This window comes from Acomys minous (assembly GCF_964271855.1).
Source record: "Acomys minous genome assembly, chromosome: 6".
Taxonomy (NCBI): Eukaryota; Metazoa; Chordata; class Mammalia; order Rodentia; family Muridae; genus Acomys; species Acomys minous.
This window is the reverse complement of record NC_140487.1, coordinates 59,967,166-59,985,247: the sequence shown is the minus strand read 5'-3', so window position 1 is coordinate 59,985,247 and position 18,082 is coordinate 59,967,166. Positions and strand designations below refer to the sequence as shown.

General features: G+C 48.1%; 1 long non-coding RNA gene across 8 annotated transcripts in view; it reads right to left on the bottom strand.

Annotated features, from left to right (window-relative positions):
* Positions 1-3,716: 3,716 nt before the first annotated feature.
* Positions 3,717-18,082, bottom strand: part of LOC311599985 — a 42,684-nt gene continuing 28,318 nt past the window's right edge. For 3 of the 8 annotated variants that reach the window (XR_014780086.1, XR_014780087.1, XR_014780088.1), the window contains 4 exons: positions 9,261-9,460; positions 7,994-8,103; positions 3,874-7,269; positions 3,717-3,820 (listed from right to left, as the gene is read on the bottom strand). This is a non-coding gene — a long non-coding RNA (uncharacterized lncRNA). Of the gene's footprint in view, positions 3,821-3,873; positions 7,270-7,993; positions 8,104-9,260; positions 9,461-10,779; positions 11,326-15,372; positions 16,242-18,082 lie in introns of those variants that run through there. The other 5 variants (XR_014780089.1, XR_014780090.1, XR_014780091.1 and 2 more) reach the window with 5 other exon arrangements.

Here is an 18,082-nt window from a genome sequence, read left to right as displayed (position 1 = left end):
ACATTCATTCAAGCAGAACATTCAACAAGTATTGACTTGTAAGTAAAAGGCTATTCAAGTCCTCAGGCAGGCAAAGCCTAAGAACTTGAACTTCATTTAAGCTTAGGATAAAAATGGAGACTTCAAAACCCAAGGACTGTGGTTATGCTAAGCAGGAAGGCCTTGACATGTCTGGACATGGCTCAAAGTTGGTGTGCCTCAACACTCTACGTGAGGACAGCCCACATCTCTTGGCAGTCTGTTCCTGGGGATTTCATTGGCTTCTTTCATTCTCATGGCTACAAGTTTAGCATGTTCTGCAGCCTCCTCCTTATTTCTATTAGTGTGCTGTTTCTCCAGGCGCTGTGTTGGTGTTAGTGTGGCAGGACATGTGGAGTCACCAGATGCTGAATCTTGGGTACTTTGTTCCTGGGTTTCTTACTATCTTCATTAAAGGGCTTTCTGACAGCCCTGTCAGCCATCTTCCTTAGAGCTATGGAAGAGCTTTAGGATTCTGCAGGCTCTTTGGACCCTGCTGGTCCAGGAATACCCTTCCCTCCTTCTCTGTACAACAGCATCGTTATCATCATGACCACCACCATCATCAATATCGTTATTAGATTTTGTTATTATTTGCAATAACCAAAAGGAGTGTACTCAGATTGGGATCCACTGTTTTTGGTTTGTTTGTTTGTTTGATTTTGTTTTAAATAAAATCTCAATCATTCTATTTACCAATGAAGACTCAGGAGCCAGATGCTGGGGTGAAACCCAGCCAGCTCTGAGAGGCAGAGAAAGCACCCAGTTGACCTTCCTCCTCATCTAGTGTCCCTCCCCAAAAGTTCCCCTTCTCTACTCCATCTCAAAAACCCATAAACCTGAATGTCCCTCCCTTTTACTTCCTGTGCATCTCTCTATCCTGTCCTCCTGACATCCTCTTACTCCCTATGGTTTCTCCCATGTTCACTCACTGTCCCCAGGAGCCTTGCTCACCTCTTAATCTAAGGCTTCCTTTGTTTAATCCTGTTTGAAATATTCCGCAGAAAGCTTTTGGATAAAAGGTGTGTGCCAAGGCTGAACACACCACAACTAGACACAGTTTTTTTTTTCAGTAAATACCACAATCTCAGAATTCACAGAGAAGTCTAATATCCTGCAACATGTCACTTTTCTTGTCTGAATAAAGAGGAAGATTTTTTAACTTTGACACCGTAATCCTCTATAAAACTGAGAAGCTATTTCTGCCAAGTTTTCCCCAATGACCAGCTTGGTTGTATTTGGCAGTATTAGTATTATGTACCTTTGAGTTCACTGATAAATAGCAAGAGAAAGTATACACATGGATATGGTGATATTGTGGAAAACACAAGGGAAGTTCTTGAGGAAACAAACACATAGCACCGATAAGAAGCAGGACTCACACTGCAGGGTCAGATCCAAGGACACAGAGTGAGTATGTCACAGGTCGGCTCCCATACTCACTGCAGAGTCGTTCACAACAGCCAAGAGATGGGAACCTGCAAGTGCCTGTCACTGGGGAACAGGAGGAACATGGAGCAGCCACACAGTGGGAAACTGCTCAGATATATCAACCGTCAGCTATAAAACAAGATGCAGTGATGGTGTCAGTGACCACTGCACATGGTCTGTGCAGACAGAGCAGTCACTTGTGCTTCTGGTGTGTCCTAGTGACGTCCCTATTGCTCCTGTTCAAGTTCTGATGGCCACAATACTTCCTGGGGCAGTTTGAATGCAGGTGTGCAGGGTACCAAGGCCTAGAAAATCAACTAAGACAACATTGGGTTCTACCAAGAGAGGGTGATGTTTAGGGTATGTGGACATTTTCTCACAGCAATGACGAATAAAAGTATGTGTGCCCAAATATTGCAACATACAACCTGTGTTCCATCCTGGATAGCCAGCTAGAGCCACCGTGAACCTGTGCAGGAGACAGCACATGCCGAGGCTCACGACACAAAAGCATCAACCCTTTACCTGCTGTAAAACCTGTCCTTCCACCAGGCACTCTAACTTCCCACAGTCTCTAAATTACACCAACAGAATCCTCATGTTCATGAGTCATGTTACAAGGGAGGCTCTCTGAATGCAAATACACACACACACACACACACACACACACACACACACACACACAGTGCGACTATGTAAAATATAATCTTGCCTGGAGCTGGACTTTCTGTTTCTGAAGATGGAACCAGACTAATTCATATTGCAGTTTAAAGCTTTTTACAATTCAACATGTAACTTTACAACATTCTTGGCACTACATAGAATGCATGGTGGCACCACAGGCTGGGTGTCCAGCAATCCCCAGTGTTGGGTGTCTGTCATATTTTACATCTGCAGCCCCTTCATGAGAGAGAATGGAAACCTGGTGCTTGAGAGAATGCAGCTCCAGCACAGGGGAAGCTTGGACTTGACAGAGACTCTGGTCAGAGTAGGGCTAAGAAAGCCAGCCCAGCACTGCAAGACCTGCAAGCACATGGAGACAGAGGCTCTGTGCAAATCTGGGCAGCATGGTCATTCACTCACACAGTTACTCTGGGGAACGGTCCCCTGAGGATGGAGAAAAGAGCAGATGCTCCCAGGAGTCTCTGCCCCTAACATACTGGGCTCTGCCTTCAAAGAGATGTATTGTGACTTATCCACACTCTTCATCTAAACTTTTTGTTCTGTTGCCTCTAAAACCAAGGGTCACAGACATTGAAGGCAAGTACTCAGCTTATAACACAAAATTCCACCCCAAGCTAAAGGATTCATGGTGCACAGAGGTGAGATAGGAAACAAGGTACAGTTACTGTTGGAGCAGGCACAAGGGGCCAAGCATGGCAAGCTGCCCATTGTGTCAGTGAGTGAAGTGAGACCAGGCCTCTGTGACATCACAGGGTAAACCCCTGCTCCAGGAAGAGCAGCTGTCTTAGGCAGAGGACAACTCACAGTCCACCAAGGAGGGCAGGGATTCACAGGAGTCCCATGTGCCTGCCTACCTTAGGCCTTCCGGGATGAAACCTGAAAAGGCATGTTGTCTAAGAAGAGGAGGTGTTGGCCTGGGCCTATCCCTACCCCTGAGAGGCCGGGGCCCTAAGAAGAGGATGTGTGGGCCTGGGCCTATCCTGAACCCTGAAAAGGCCTGGGTCCTAAGCAGAGGAGGTAAGGGCCTGGGTCTGTCCCTGATGCTGAAGAGGCCTGGGCCCTAAGAAGAGGATGTGTGGGCCTGGGCCTATCCTGAACCCTGAAGAGGCCTGGGCCCAAAGAAGAGGATGTGTGGGCCTGGGCCTATCCTGAACCCTGAAGAGGCCTGGGCCCTAAGAAGAAAAGGTGTGGGCCTGGGCCTATCCTGAACCACGAAGAGGCCTGGGCCCTAAGAAGAATATGTGTGGGCCTGGGCCTATCCTGAACCCTGAAGAGGCCTGGGCCCTCAGAGGAAGAGGTATGGGCCTGGGCCTATCCCCATATGAGAAGAGGCCTGGGCCCTAAGAAGAAGATTTGTGGGCCTGGGCCTATCCCAAACCCTGAAGAGGCCTGGGCCTTAGAAGAGGATGTGTGGGCCTGGGCCTTTCCTGAATCCTGAAGAGGCCTGGGCCCTAAGAGGAAGACGTGTTGGACCTGGGCCTATCCCACACCCTGAAGAGGCCTGGGTCCTAAGAAGAGGTGTTGGGTCTGGGCCTATCCCCATTTCTGAAGAGGCCTGGGCCCTAAGAAGATGAAGAAGAGGTGTGGGCCTGGGCCTATTCACAAGCCTATAGAGGCCTGGGTCCCAAAAAGATGATATTGGCCTTGGACCTTTCCCCAACTCTGAAGAGGCCTGGGTCCTAAGAAGCTGTGTGGGCCTGGGCCTATCTCTAACTTTGAAGAGGCCTGGGCCCTAAGAACAGGACGTATGGGGACCAGGCCTATCCCCAACTCTGAAGAGGCTTTGGCCCCAAGAAAATGGGGTATTGGATGGGCCTATCCAGACCCTGTTAGGCCTAGGCTCAATGAACTTCAGGTGTTGGTTTGGACCTATAGCCAACCCTGAAGAGACCTGGGCCCTATGACGAGGTGCTGGCATTGGCCTATCATAATGCATTACTAGGCCTAGGCCTGAGGAAGAATGATGGGCCTGGGCCAAACTTGAATCATGATGAGGCTTTGACCCAAAGACTATTTGTGGACCTGGGCCTATCCACAACTTTGAACAGGCTTGGGCCCTAAGAAGTGTGAGCACTGGCCTATTGTGATGCATTAAGTGGCCTAGGCTGGAGGAGGAAATGGGCCTGGGGCGATTTCTAATTGTGATGAGGCCTGGGCCCAAAGAAAATAAAGTGTTGTCTTGGCTGCATCCCTAACCCTGAAGGGGCATATGTCCAAAGAAGGTTTGAAGTCTGAGTCTACCCTTAATTCTGAAGAGGCGTCAGCCAAAGAAGAGGTGTGGGTCTCGGCCTATTGAAAATCATGAAGAGGCCTGGACCTTAAGAAAAAGAGATGTTGGTCTGTGCTAATCCATTCCCTAAAGAAGACTGAAGCAAAGAGTACAAATGTGAGCCTGACCCATTCCTGCAAAAGAAAGAGGCCTTAGACAATCAGAATGGTGTCTTCTGGAAAGCCTGGCCCTGAAGTGTTGATCTTAAACATCTGCGTGCGTGCGTGCGTGTGTGTGTGTGTGTGTGTGTGTGTGTGTGTGTGTGTGTTTGCGCGCGCGAGCGCGTGTGCCTCTCTCTCTCTCTCTGGGTGTGTTTGGGTGTGTGTGTGTGTGCATGTCTGTGTGTGTATGTGTGTGTGTTTGGGTGTGTTTATATGTATGTGTGTCTCTGTGTGTCTGTGTTGTGTCTAAGTATGTGTCTGTATCCACGCTCACTGACTAGACATCGATGCCTTGGATTACTTCTGTTTTTGCCAGAACCTATGGAGAAGGATCCCAGATGGTAACAGCTTTTCTACACAACTCTTAGAAGTCCTGAAGTTTATCATTTTTCATTATCTTTCTGGTACACGGCTTGTCCTAGCTCTGTATATAATTGTAAATAAATGAAGTCTCATTGGCTAACAGGATTATCCTGAATTGCTTAATTTAACCCTTTCCATTTCTCAGTGATCTCTTCACTCTCTGAAGTCCTTAGGAATTGGCTGAGATGGTCACAGAACCAGCAAGGGTACGAGGCTCCATGTGGAGACCAAGATCTGTGCCCAGAGCTCACCCTCCAGAGCAGTGTCTCTGTTCATGGGATGTGTCTTTGTCTTTTGTTACAGTCTTAGAAATGGGACTCTAGATGAGAGAAGCATGGGAGAATGGCAAAGTAGCAGGATCCAGAGGGTGCTAGAACCCTACAAGTAGAACATTATGATAGGTAGATTTGGGCCCAAGGGTCCTGCTCAAACTAAGGCACCAGCCAAGGACAATACAGGCCGTAAAACTTTAAACCCCTACCCAGATCTAGCCAATGGGCAGAACATTCTCCCCAGTAGAGTGGAGAGTGGGATATGACTTTCTCACATACTCTGGTGCCTCACCTTTGACCATGTCCCCTGAAGGGGGAGACCTGGTGGCACTCAGAGGAAGGATAGCAGGTTACCAAGAAGAGACTTGATACCCTATGAGCATATACAGGGGGAGGTAATCCCCCTCAGGAACAATCATAGGCAAGGGGAATAAGGGGAAAATGGGAGGGAGGGAAGAATGGAAGGATGCAAGGGATGAGATATCTATTGAGATGTAACAAGAATAAAATAATAAAAAAAAAAAGGAAAAAAAGCAAGAAATCAGACCAGGTCAAATGAACCAAGTCCCCACAGAAGACAAGGATGTATCCTGAATTCAAAGGTGCCCGATGGAAACCCTGAAACACAAGGACCCTGACATGGGACACCAGCCTTTGAGTTGCTGGTCATTGGGGTACAAAAGACCCCCAAACTGTAGAGATTGACGCTGCCATCTTTGATCAATTCTGTGATCTCACCAACAAGGCCCAATTACTGAACACACCAAGCACATGGGACATGGGACTCAGAGATGTGGGCTGGATGGGACACTAAAGCCTCTTCCGTGAGGCCTAGCTTTCATAATCCTGACAGGTGCCATGGAGTCTACCAAGGCAGAGACCTGACTGTGTTACTGTCTACCAGAAATCATCGACCTGGCAGGGTGTCTTAAAGGCTGCACAAGGGGCACTCCTACCTGGTGACAGATGGGCTATGTCATGGGACTTGTTTATAGCTTGTTCAACAGGAGCAGAATCCTGCCTGGTGCTAGAATCCTAGGCAAATACCCACGGCCCCTGACTCCTGGACCTTATGGCAGAACCTACTACTGACAATTTACAGACCCAGCTTTTCCATATTTATCCTAATATTCACAGGGCCAACTGTCTCCTACAAACCACATGGAAGCTGACTCGAGCAACCACAACAATATGGCTGTCTAAGCTAGACAAAGACAACACCAAGGGAAATGCTAGTGTGGGTGTGAAAACATGACACGGAGTCATCCTGAGACAGGGACAATCCTGTGGATTTTCCTGAGGGCGTTTCCAAGAACCCCCATCCTGCAGGTAGAATGACATAGGCTGGAAGTGTGGAGAAGACCTGCAGGGAGCCTTGAGGGGACCCTACACAAGTTGCTTTGATGGATATATTGAAACGTTTTTAATTTCAAGAATGAGTCAGGGGACTTAGGGCCTAGTCCTGGCTCACTTTGCTGTGTGACCTTGGGCAAGTGTAATGGCTTCACACACCTTCAATTGTTCCATTTACAAACCTGGGCTTCACACCACTTCTCTGCCCTTTATTGTAGCATGTTGTGAGGATGGTGGGACACTATTTCAGAGGACACAGTGGCCAGGGAAAACAATCTTTACACTGGGCGTGCAGGGAACCCAGAGCTGGGCATGTTTGGTGAGCACTGAGTGTGTTGCCCAGCCTTTGCACCAGGCCTGGCTCCTTGGGAGTTCTTGCTTTGGTTCAGTGACCTGCAGCTTTTCACCTGTATGATTCATCTTGTCAAGCCCTGGGACGACCTTTAATGTTTAACCCAGGGAGGTGACTCTCAAGGTTACGAGGGTAAATTTTACTTCCCTTTTTAAGCTATGGGTCACATCCTATCCTTGAGCATCTGAATGGAGGCAAAGCTGCTCCTGAGAATCCCCATCAGCTTTTAGCCCATGCTTGATGTGGCTTGTAACAGAAGGCAGCTCTCTGTTCTTGAAGTGCTGGGGTGGAGTCAGAGATAGCAGGACCACCTTGTTCCAGGCGATGAGGAAGGTCACAGGGATGGGCAGCAGATTGCAAGGGATGCTGGAGAGGCCAGGGAAGGCTACTAGGAGGAGACAGCTCTTGAGAAGATCCCAGCACAAAGGCTGCGATGAAACAAAACAGAACTGTACAGGAGCAAACACTGGAGGGTATGGGGAGTGAGTGCTTCCTCAGGCTGGAGAATGGCTGACCCTGGGCTCTTCCTCTATCCCTCTCTCTGCTTGTGCTTCTCCAGGGGCAGGTGACTGCATCTGGCAGTACCCATGACAGAGTTGGTGTCCTCCAGGGGAGGGTCTTCTACAGGGGACTGGGAGGAGGGTCTGGGGGAAGATCCAGGCCTGGTTATCCACCACCCAGCAGAGGAACAGTCCCACTGCTGTCCACTGTGTGGGCGGACCTTCTCCCAGCAGCCCAGCCTGGTGATGCACCAGAAGGCTTACGTTGGGGCAGGCCGCTCAGCTGCCTTTGTGTGTGTGTGTGTGTGTGTGTGTGTGTGTGTGTGTGTGTGTGTGTGTACCTAGTGTGTCAAGGCCTTTAGCGTCAACACAATCTGGAGGTGCACCAGCGCACACACACAGGCTAGCAGTCATTCCCCTGCCTGAGTGTGGCTGCTGCTTCAGCCTCAATCAGAACCTGCTCATGCACCAGCGCTTCCACAGCTGCAAGAAGCCACACCAGTGTGCACAGTGCAGCTGCTGCTTCTGCTAGCATAGATTCCTGCTCAACCCCCAGCGCACCCATGCATGCAAGCCCATCCCACACCCACCGAGGAGCTGTGTGTGCTCTGTAAGGAAGCAGAGGTCACTGCTGGTCAGGGACTCATGTCTCCACATGTGAGCAGGTCGGTCGGGGGCCCACAGATGTTTCCCTTGCTCCCTACAATGAACCACACATGAGGAGAGAAGGGGAGCTCTTTCTGCTCCTTCCTACCAGGGCTTGGGAGAACCCTCCAGATTCTTGTCTGTACCCTCCAAGCAGTTTGGGTTACAGGGTACTATTGAACCCCTACGCCTTATTCTGTGTGTGGGGGTCTAGGAGTACTCAAGGGGTTCTGAGGAAGGGGAGGCACTCCACAGGCCCCAGGAGCCTCCATGTACCACTTGTCCTTGGCTCAGTTAGAGGAGCCCTCACCAAGACTCTCAGCTAATTGCCCAGCTTGTTTCTTCCCTGCTGTAATTGTGCCATGCCTTCGCAGGTACTGCTCTACAATATTCTTCCCAGACCCTTGAACCTCCCCCTGGCCCCATCCACCAGGGCGGAGCCTCCCAGCTGACTCAGCCTGCGCTCATTCTTTGTAACATAATTCATGTTAGCACACTGTGTCTCCCTCGAGTGTTATGTGCTGTTTAGTCCCGTGCTTTTTCTTCTGTGTATGTGTTCATATACTTGCTGTGTGCACTCGTGTGCACCTCCAGTCCCTAACTAGCCTGTGAGCTCCCTGAGGGCAAGGGGCTGTCATTTGCTCTTCAGCAGGTGTTGGGTCTAGCACAGGGCTGGGCTCCAAACTCTCAGGAAGACACTTGTCAAATGGCTGAGGAAACAAATGCTGGTGATTGTCCTGGGCTGGGGGCGAGGCAGGGTTGCGTGCAAGCGGAGATACACATGAGTTAGCTAGGGGTGCGTTGAGTTGGGTTGTGGGCTGACTCCTTGGATCAATAGCAGAGGCCTCTGGTTCTGCCTCTGGTTGGTAGGACCAGGAAGGACACCCTCCCCAGCACAATACACACATATCATGGCTACACAGGAGTGCACATGAATGGATGTCCGGATTGGATGTTCCTGGAAGTCCCTGACATCTGTTGGAGGTGACTCAAACAAATATTCTCTACCACAGCTGGCATGTGGAGCAGTCTCTGGGGGACATAGCTGGGGGAGGGTGGTGGCTCGTCTCTCAGCTTGAGTCTGAGCCTCCATCACTTCTGGGAGAGTTCCACTCAAGGTCCAATGTCCTTGTCTTGTAAAGTGGAATAGTAGCCAAAGACTACAGGGAGCAGATCACAAACTACAGCAGAGTTAGCACAGCCCCAACTCACCTCTGCATCATGACTGCTATTAGGGTCTGGCTAACAGATCCCAGATTCTTTCAGTTGTTCCTTCTCACCTGCTCAGAAGCTTTGAGGTGATTCCCGGTGGCACCCAAGAGCCGGGTTACCAAGAGGATGTGAGTCGGGTGACTGGACTCAAGGGTGGGGCGTCTCCAGTGCAAAACTCGGGCCAGTCCCATCTCACAGAGCTGTGGTGAGAACAAACAAGTCGTATATAATTGGTGCAAGGTCAGAGCTCATCCTCACCCACGCCCTTGTCCTAAGGTGAAGCTGCCACCGACCACACCTCTAGTGCTAGTGCTACACAGCACCTTGATGTCAGGTGGGCCTCCGCCATTGGGCCTCCTTAGTGTGTATGGTAATGGACACAGAGTCTGTCAGTAGCTGAGGGGGTCATGAGTGAGAGGCCACTAGGGCTAGCACCCGTGGAGCTTCAGAGTGAGGAACAAGCAACAGAGTACGCGGGGTTACTGTGCTCCCTTCACATGGCCTAAACTGAAAGTGGCAGCAGCTCAGGGACTCGTCCTACTCTGCCACGTAGCTCCCATGGCAGAAGCAGCAGCTGTGACCTAGCCTCTGTTGTGCAGTTTCTGTGGTACTTTGAATGCAGGTGTGAACGGTGCCTACTCCTCTTCTAGGAAATCAACTAAGACAACATCGGGCTCCACCAAGAGAGGGTGATTGTTAGGGTAGGTGGACATTTTCTCACAGTAATGAAGAATACAAGTATGTGTGCCCAAATATTGCAACATACAACCTGTGTTCCATCCTGGATAGCCAGCTAGAGCCACAGTGAACCTGTGCAGGAGACAGCACATGCCGAGGCTCACGACACAAAAGCATCAACCCTTCACCTGCTGTAAAACCTGTTCTTCCACCAGGCACTCTAACTTCCCACAGTCTCTAAATTACACCAACGGAATCCACATGTTTATGAGTCATGTTACAATGCAAACAAACACGTGCACACGCGCGCGCGCGCACACACACACACACACACACTGTGAGTTTGTAATACTCTTGACATGAGTCATGTTACAAGGGAGGCTTTCTGAATGCAAACACACACACACACACACACACACACACACACACACACACACACACAGTGTGCTTACATAAAATATTCTCTTTCCTGGAGCTGGACTCTCTGTCTCTGAAGACAGAACTAGACTCATTCAAATTGAGATTTAAAGCTTTTGACAATTCAACAAAAAACTTTACAACATTCTGGGCCACTACATAGAATGCATGGTGGCACCACATGCTGGGTGTCCAGCAATCCCCAGTGTTGGGTGTCTTTCATGTTTTATATCTGCAGCCCCTTCATGAGAAAGAATGGAAACCTGGTGCTTGAGAGAATGCAGGTCCAGTACGGGGGAAGCTTGGACTTGACAGAGACTCTGGTCAGAGTAGGGCTAAGAAAGCCAGCCCAGCACTGCAAGACCTGCAAGCACATGGAGACAGAGGCTCTGAGCAAATCTGAGCAGCATGGCCATTCACTCACACAGTTACTCTGGTGAACAGTCCCCTGAGGATGGAGAAAAGAAGCAGATGCTCCCAGGAGTCTCTGCCCCTAACATACTGGGCTCTGCTTTCAAAGAGATATATTGTGACTTATCCACTCTCTTCACCTAACTTTTTTGAATTGTGGCCTCCAAAACCAAGAGTCACAGACATTGAAGGCAAGTACTCAGCTAATAACACAAAATACCAACTCAAGCTAAAGGATTCATGGTGCACAGAGGTGAGATAGAAAACAAGGTACAGTTAGTGTTGGAGCAGGCACAAGGGGTCAAGGATGGCAAGCTGCCCATTGTGACTCAGTCAGTGAAGTGAGGCCAGGCCTCTGTGACATCACAGGGTAAACCCCTGCTCCGGGAAGAGCAGCGATCTTAGGCAAAGGACAACTCAGAGTCCAGCAAGGAGGGCAGGGATTCACAGGAGTCCCATGTGCCTGCCTACCTTAGGACTTCTGGGATGAACCCTGAAGAGGCATGTGCCTTAAGAAAAGGATTGGACTGGGCCTCTCCCTAACCCTAGAGGCCTGGGCCCTAAGAAGAAGGGTGGGCCTAGGCCTATCCCCATCCCTGAAGAGGCCTGGGCCCTAAAAAGAAGTGGTGTCGGCCTGGGCCTCTCCCCCCACCCTGAAGAGGCCTGGACCCCAAGAAGAGGATGTGTTGGCCCGGGCCTCTCCCCAACCCTGAAGAGGCCTGGGCCCTAAGAAGAGGATGTGTGGGCCTGGGCCTCTCCCCAACCCTGAAGAGGCCTGGGCCCTAAGAAGAGGATGTGTGGGCCTGGGCCTCTCCCCAACCCTGAAGAGGCCTGGGCCCTAAGAAGAGGATGTGTGGGCCTGGGCCTCTCCCCAACCCTGAAGAGGCCTGGGCCCTAAGAAGAGGATGTGTGGGCCTGGGCCTCTCCCCACACTGCAAGTGGCCTGGGCCCTAAGTAGAAGAGCTGTGGGCCTTGGCCTGATCCCAAGCATGAAGAGGCCTGGGTCCTTGGAATAGAAGGTGTCGGCCTGGACTTTTCCCCAACCCTGAAGAGGCTGAGCCCTAAGAAGAGAAGGTATGGGCCTGGGCCTGTTTCCATCCTTGAAGAGGCCTGGGCCCTAACAAGAGGTCGGGTGGGCCTGGGCATCTCCCCAACCCTGAAGAGGCCGTGGCCCTAAGAAAATGGGGTATTGGACTGGGCTTATTCACAACCCTGAAGAGGCCTTGGCTCAATGAACTTGAAGTGTTGGTTAGGGCCTATCACTGTTGAAGGGACCTGGGCCCTATGACGTGGTGCTGGCATTGGCCTATCACAATGCATTACTAGGCCTAGGCCTGAGGAAGAATGATGGGCCTGGGCCAAACTTGAATCATGCTGAGGCTTTGACCCATAGAAGATTTGTGAACTGGGGCCTATCCACAACTTTGAACAGGCTTGGGCCCTAAGAAGTGTGAGCACTGGCCTGTTGGGATCCTTTAAGTGGCCTAGGACAGAGGCTATTTCTAATTATGAGGCCAGGATCCAAAGAAAAAAGTATGTTGGCCTGGCTGTATCCCCAACCCTGAAGGGGCATATGTCCAAAGAAGAAGATTTGAAGTCTGTGTCTACCCCTAATTCTGAAGAGGCGTCGGCCAAAGAAGAGGTGTGGGTCTCAGCCTATTGAAAATCAGAAAGAGGCCTGGACCTTAAGAAAAAGAGATGTTGGTCTGCGCTAATACATTCCCTAAAGGGGCCTGAAGCAAAGAGTACAAACGTGAGACCGAACCATTCCTGCGAAAGAAAGAGGCCTTAGACAATCAAAATGGTGTCTCTGGAAAGCCTGGCCCTGAAGTGTTGATCTTAAACGTGTGTGTGTGTGTGTGTGTGTGTGTGTGTGTGTGTGTGTGTGTGTGTGTGTGCGCCTCTCTCTCTCTCTGTGTTTGGGTGTCTGTGTGTGTGCATGTCTGTGTGTGTGTGTGTGTGTGTTTCGGTGTGTATGTATGTGTTTGTGTGTGTCTGTTTTGTGCCTATGTATGTGTCTGTATCCATGCCCACTGACTAGACATCAATGCCTTGGATTCCTTCTGTCCTTGCCAGAACCTATGGAGAAGGATCCCAGATCGTAACAGCTTTTCTACACAACTCTTAGAAGTCCTAAAATTTATCATCTTTCATTATCTTTCTGGTACACGGCTTGTCCTAGCTCTGTATATAATTTTAAATAAATGAAGTCTCATTGGCTAACAGGATTATCCTGAAATGCTTAATTAAACCCTTTCCTTCTATTTCTCAGTGATCTCTTCACTCTCTGAAGTCCTTGGGAACAAGCTGAGATGGTCACACACAACCAGCAAGTGTAGGAGGCTCAATGTGCAGACCAAGATCTGTGCTCAGAGCTCATCCTCCAGAGCAGTGTGTCTCTGTCCATGGGTTGTATCTTTGCCCTTTGTTACAGTCTTAGAAATCAGACCAGATCAAATGACCCAAGTCCCCACAGAAAATAAGGATGTATTCTGAAATCAAAGGTGCCCGAGGGAAACCCTCAAACACAAGGACCCTGACATGAGACATGAGCCTTTGAGTTGCTGGTAATCTGGGTACATGAGACCCCCAAACAATAGGGATTAATGCTGCCTCCTTTGCTCACTTCTATGATCTCACCAACAAGGGCTATTACTGAACACACCAAGTACATGGGACATGGGACTCAGAGATGTGGGCTGGATGGGACACTAAAACCTCTTCCGTGAGGCCTAACTTTCATAATCCTGACAGGTGTCATGGAGTCTACCAAGGCAGAGACCTGACTGTGTTACTGTCAACCAGAAATCATCGACCTGGCAGGTGTCTTAAAGGCTGCACAAGGGGCACTCCTACCTGGTGACAGATGGGCTATGTCATGGGACTTGTTTATAGCTTGTTCAATAGGAGCAGAATCCTGCCTGGTGCTAGAATCCTAGGCAAATACCCACGGCCCCTGACTCCTGGACCTTATGGCAGAACCTACTACTGACAATTTACAGACCCAGCTTTTCCATATTTATCCTAATATTCACAGGGCCAACTGTCTCCTACAAACCACATGGAAGCTGACTCGAACAACCACAACAATATGGCTGTCTAAGTTAGACAAGGACAACACCAAGGGAAATGCTAGTGTGGGTGTGAAAACATGACATGGACTCATCCTGAGACAGGGACAATCCTGTGTAGATGGGGAACCTCATAGGGACTCATCCTGGGACAAAGACCTATAAGCAACTAAGCACTGCTGAGAGAGGGAGAGTTCATGTCTGCACAGACGATCCCATAGCTGGTTATCCAATACCTACAATAGAGACCTGAAAACCTAACACTTGCAAGCGTAACATCGCAGAGAGGGAAATGTTGGCTGATTTGAAGTTTTGATTGTAGGCCATTATCTTGGGCCTAACAGACCAAGAGGGCTAAAAGATGGGGGATATGATAAGAGGGCCCCTTTCTTATTTATATGTGGGTGATTATAAGATATTCTTTCTAAATCATTGATCCACATGATTGTCATGACTAACCTAGTTGAAGGGTGAGTCCACCTTTCTGTGTTCACTAGAAAGTAGGAGAGATTTTTAAAATGCCAGCAAAGCTGGGTTTTATCAAATGGTCTTTGTAGAGTTGAGTAGGAAACACTTTTTAAAAAGAGCCTTTCAATTTTTTTTTTAAACAATTTAGGATGATAGCAATTTTGAGAACAATGAGTAAACTTTCGTTGTTCGGTTTTCTTTTTGAGACAAAGTTTCTCTGTGTAGTCTTGCCTGTCCTGGACTCGCTTTGTAGACCAGGCGGGCCTTGGACTCACAGCGATCTGCCTCCTTCTGCCTCTGAAGTGCTAGGATTAAAGGCATATGCCTCCATGCCCAGGCCATAAACTTTCCTTACCTGCCCCTGCACCCTCTCCATTACAGCACCCCCCAGCAACCTGGTCCATGAATCTTCAATGTCACACTGTTGCTATGAGGGGTCTGTAGGAGAGTTCACTCTTGGTGTGTATCTGAGACAGGGACAAACTTGTGTAGACGGGGAACCTCACGGAGACTCATCCTGGGACAAAGACCTATAAGCAGCTAAGCACTGCTGAGAGAGGGAGAGTTTGCTCTCTGCACACATGATCCCATAGATGGTTATCCAATACCTACAATATGGACCTGAAAACCTACAGCTGTAAGCATAACATTGCAGATAGAAATTTATGTGGCCATCTATAAATGTGTATCAATAATAAAAAACATAAATGAATATGAAGGAGAGTGAAGATAAATGAGAAAAGTAGAGCCTAAAGGAGGAGAGTGAAAATGGTCTGATTTCATTTTCATTTTAAAAATTTGTAAACAAGACTGTAGAGACAATTTAATGGAAGTCTTTGGCTGGGTCAGATACTCAAGACTCTGACACTGATGTAGCAAACTTTTCTGTCTTTATTTTTGACACGCTTGCCTCCTCCCCCACATCTCTCTTCTCACAAGGAGTCATGATAAAAACATCATATCATCATGCTGTACCTGACAGTTCTCTGGTGACAGGCAGAACTACCTTCAAACTTTAAATCAGCTGACATCCCACGGTTTACTGCTCTACCGTCTCTACAACCTACCTCACAAACATTTCATGTCCAAATTCTCATGTGTGTGGAGCCATCCACCAAGTTTTACTCAATCTGCCAGGCATGAGCAACATAAGGAAAACTGACTCCTCCTCCTCTAGAGCCTCCAACTGCCAACAGCCTCTCAGATGGGGTGGGGGCAGGGAGCCCCTGTCCCTTCCAGGCCTGAGCACTCAGTGCCTCACTCTCTCAGAGTGAGACTAGGTGCAGCAGGGCAGACATGTCCAGGAGACACTTTATTCTAAACTCCCTGACTGACCCCTGGAACTTAAAACTTTTCTACCCTCTTGCAGATGCTCTCTGAGACTCAGTGGAAGATAGAATATAATCTGCCATCGATTCCTGGGCTATATGAGTTGGTTGTCTGAGAAAAACAGTATGATCGACAAACTGTCAGCCAATTTCATGAAGAGGGAGAGAGAGAAAGAACTCCAAACTAACAAAATTAGAGACAAAAATGAGTACATAGACCCAGGGCAGTGGTGTCTGCTGTGGTGCTGCCTGCTGCCCCCTGTCCCCTGTGCCATGGATCTGCACAGTGCATTGTTTGCAACCTTTCCTTAGCCTGTGACAGGTCTCCTCCCCCACACCTCTCACCCCTGCAGGGCTCTGCACTGTGTGTCCCTAGCTTGCACCTTTTGTAAGGTGGGGAGTCTTGTACCCAAGAGAATACGGCCATGAGCCTAGCACCTGTCAGTAGCCCAGTGCAGCAAAGTCTCAGATGCAGGAAGGGGGTGGGGAATAGAGGCCTCCTGGGGTGGGAGGGGTGAGAGAGCAGCTTGGTAGCCAGGAAGCTGCTGCTTTCCCACTCTGGACTGGTTTCTGACTTGCTTCCTGAATTGCTGTTGAGGTTATTGTAAAAGTCGGTTTGCAAAGCTAAAAAAAAAGAAAGAAAATGGGTACATAATAGTGGACATCATGGAAACCCAGAGAATCCCAAGACATATGTTAAAAACCTTTCCACAAAATTGAACGATCTTAAAGAAATCACCATTTTTGGGATACATACCACATTCCAAAGTAAAATCAACATCAGATAAAGAATTAAAACAGACCATTACAATGGAAGGAAATAGAAGCAATCACAAAAAGACTCTAAGCCACACACAGAGCAAAATCAAAACCAACAACCAACCAACCAACCAACCAAATCCCAGAAAACGTTATTTTGGCACAGAAGTCTACCATACTTTTCAAGTGATAATGCCAATCCTTCGCAATTTATCTCAGAAAATAGAAACAGAAGGCGCATTGGTCAATCCAGTCTATGAGGCCATCTTATCCATTTGTCTACATCACTAAAACCCAACAAAGGGAGTAAATTACAAAATTATTGCCCTTATGAACAGAGGCACAATATACTCAGCATAATGCTCGTCAACCACATCAAAGAGACAATAAAAAAGATCATCCACAGATATCAGGTAGGCCTTACCCCAGAGATGTGGGGACGGTTCAATCTACGAAAATCAAAAGTGCAATTCACCACCTTAGCAAACTGAGAGGAGAAAAGCACATGAGCAGCTCATTACTTTAGATGCTAAAAAGGCCTTTGGTAAATGCAAAACTCCTTCAGGATGAAAGTCCCATGGATGTTAGGGATAAAGGAATACACCTCAACACAATAGAAACCTTACACTCACGTGTACACACGTGTGACATACAGCATGTGCATATCACATGCACAAATGCAATGTTTAAATACAACTTGGAGATGTGTTTCAGGTGTAGACGCTTATCTGGCATGCATGAGGCCCCTATTTAATCCTCAACACTACTAAAATATGTATAATAATGAAATGGAACAAATGTCTGCATTAAAATGCAGCTAAGATGACTTAGTGATGACACTATGTAGTGGACTGGAGGTTTCCTGTTGACACATTCAGAGATGTTTTCAATCTTAGTCCTTTCAGTTTCAAAACCCTAACCTAAACCAGAGAACAATCATCAATGAATTTAACAAATCCTCACATTGAGCTTTCTTTTCTCTTTCTTCCAGCTTCAAATGAGCAGAATTTTGCTGTGTTTCTACAGTGTCTTTCTGCAACTTCCTGGGCACTTTCCATGCCTCAGCTCCCAGTGACCTTACTGATGTGTGTTGCATGCTACACCACTCACAGGCTGCCCTCCTGACAGCAAGGGCTTCAGTGTCCCTTACAGTAACAGTGCAGAGACAAACAGATCACTTCAAAAGGAGAGTAATTTTCACTATTCACTAATAGTGCATTTGAAAACATGACATTAAGGGCTACATTTAGTATCACATAAAACTTTTATTTCATGATTTCAGAGAAGTGAGTGGTTAAAAGGATGTGGGGAAATTCACGTTTCAGACAATTCTGAGCTACACAAATTAAACAACCTTCTCTCCAATGGAACAACCTCCTCTTTTGGATGCTCTTACTCAAATTAGCATCATTATTGCACATTTAACTAAATGTTTCTGTGCTGTGCCTTCCAAGGCACTACTATTCATCAAAAGTAGTGCAAAAATGCTGGTCCAATTCTTTAAGTAATGAGGACAGATGAATTCAATGCCACGTTCTTGTTCCTTTAATTATCCAACTTTGCTTTACGCCTTCTCCTGTACCTTCAGTCACAAATCCACTAAACTTAGCTCCACTACATAGAAACAGTCAATGTAGAAACAGCTTGAATATGTGCCTATCTATCTTTTAGCTATTTTTAACTCACACAT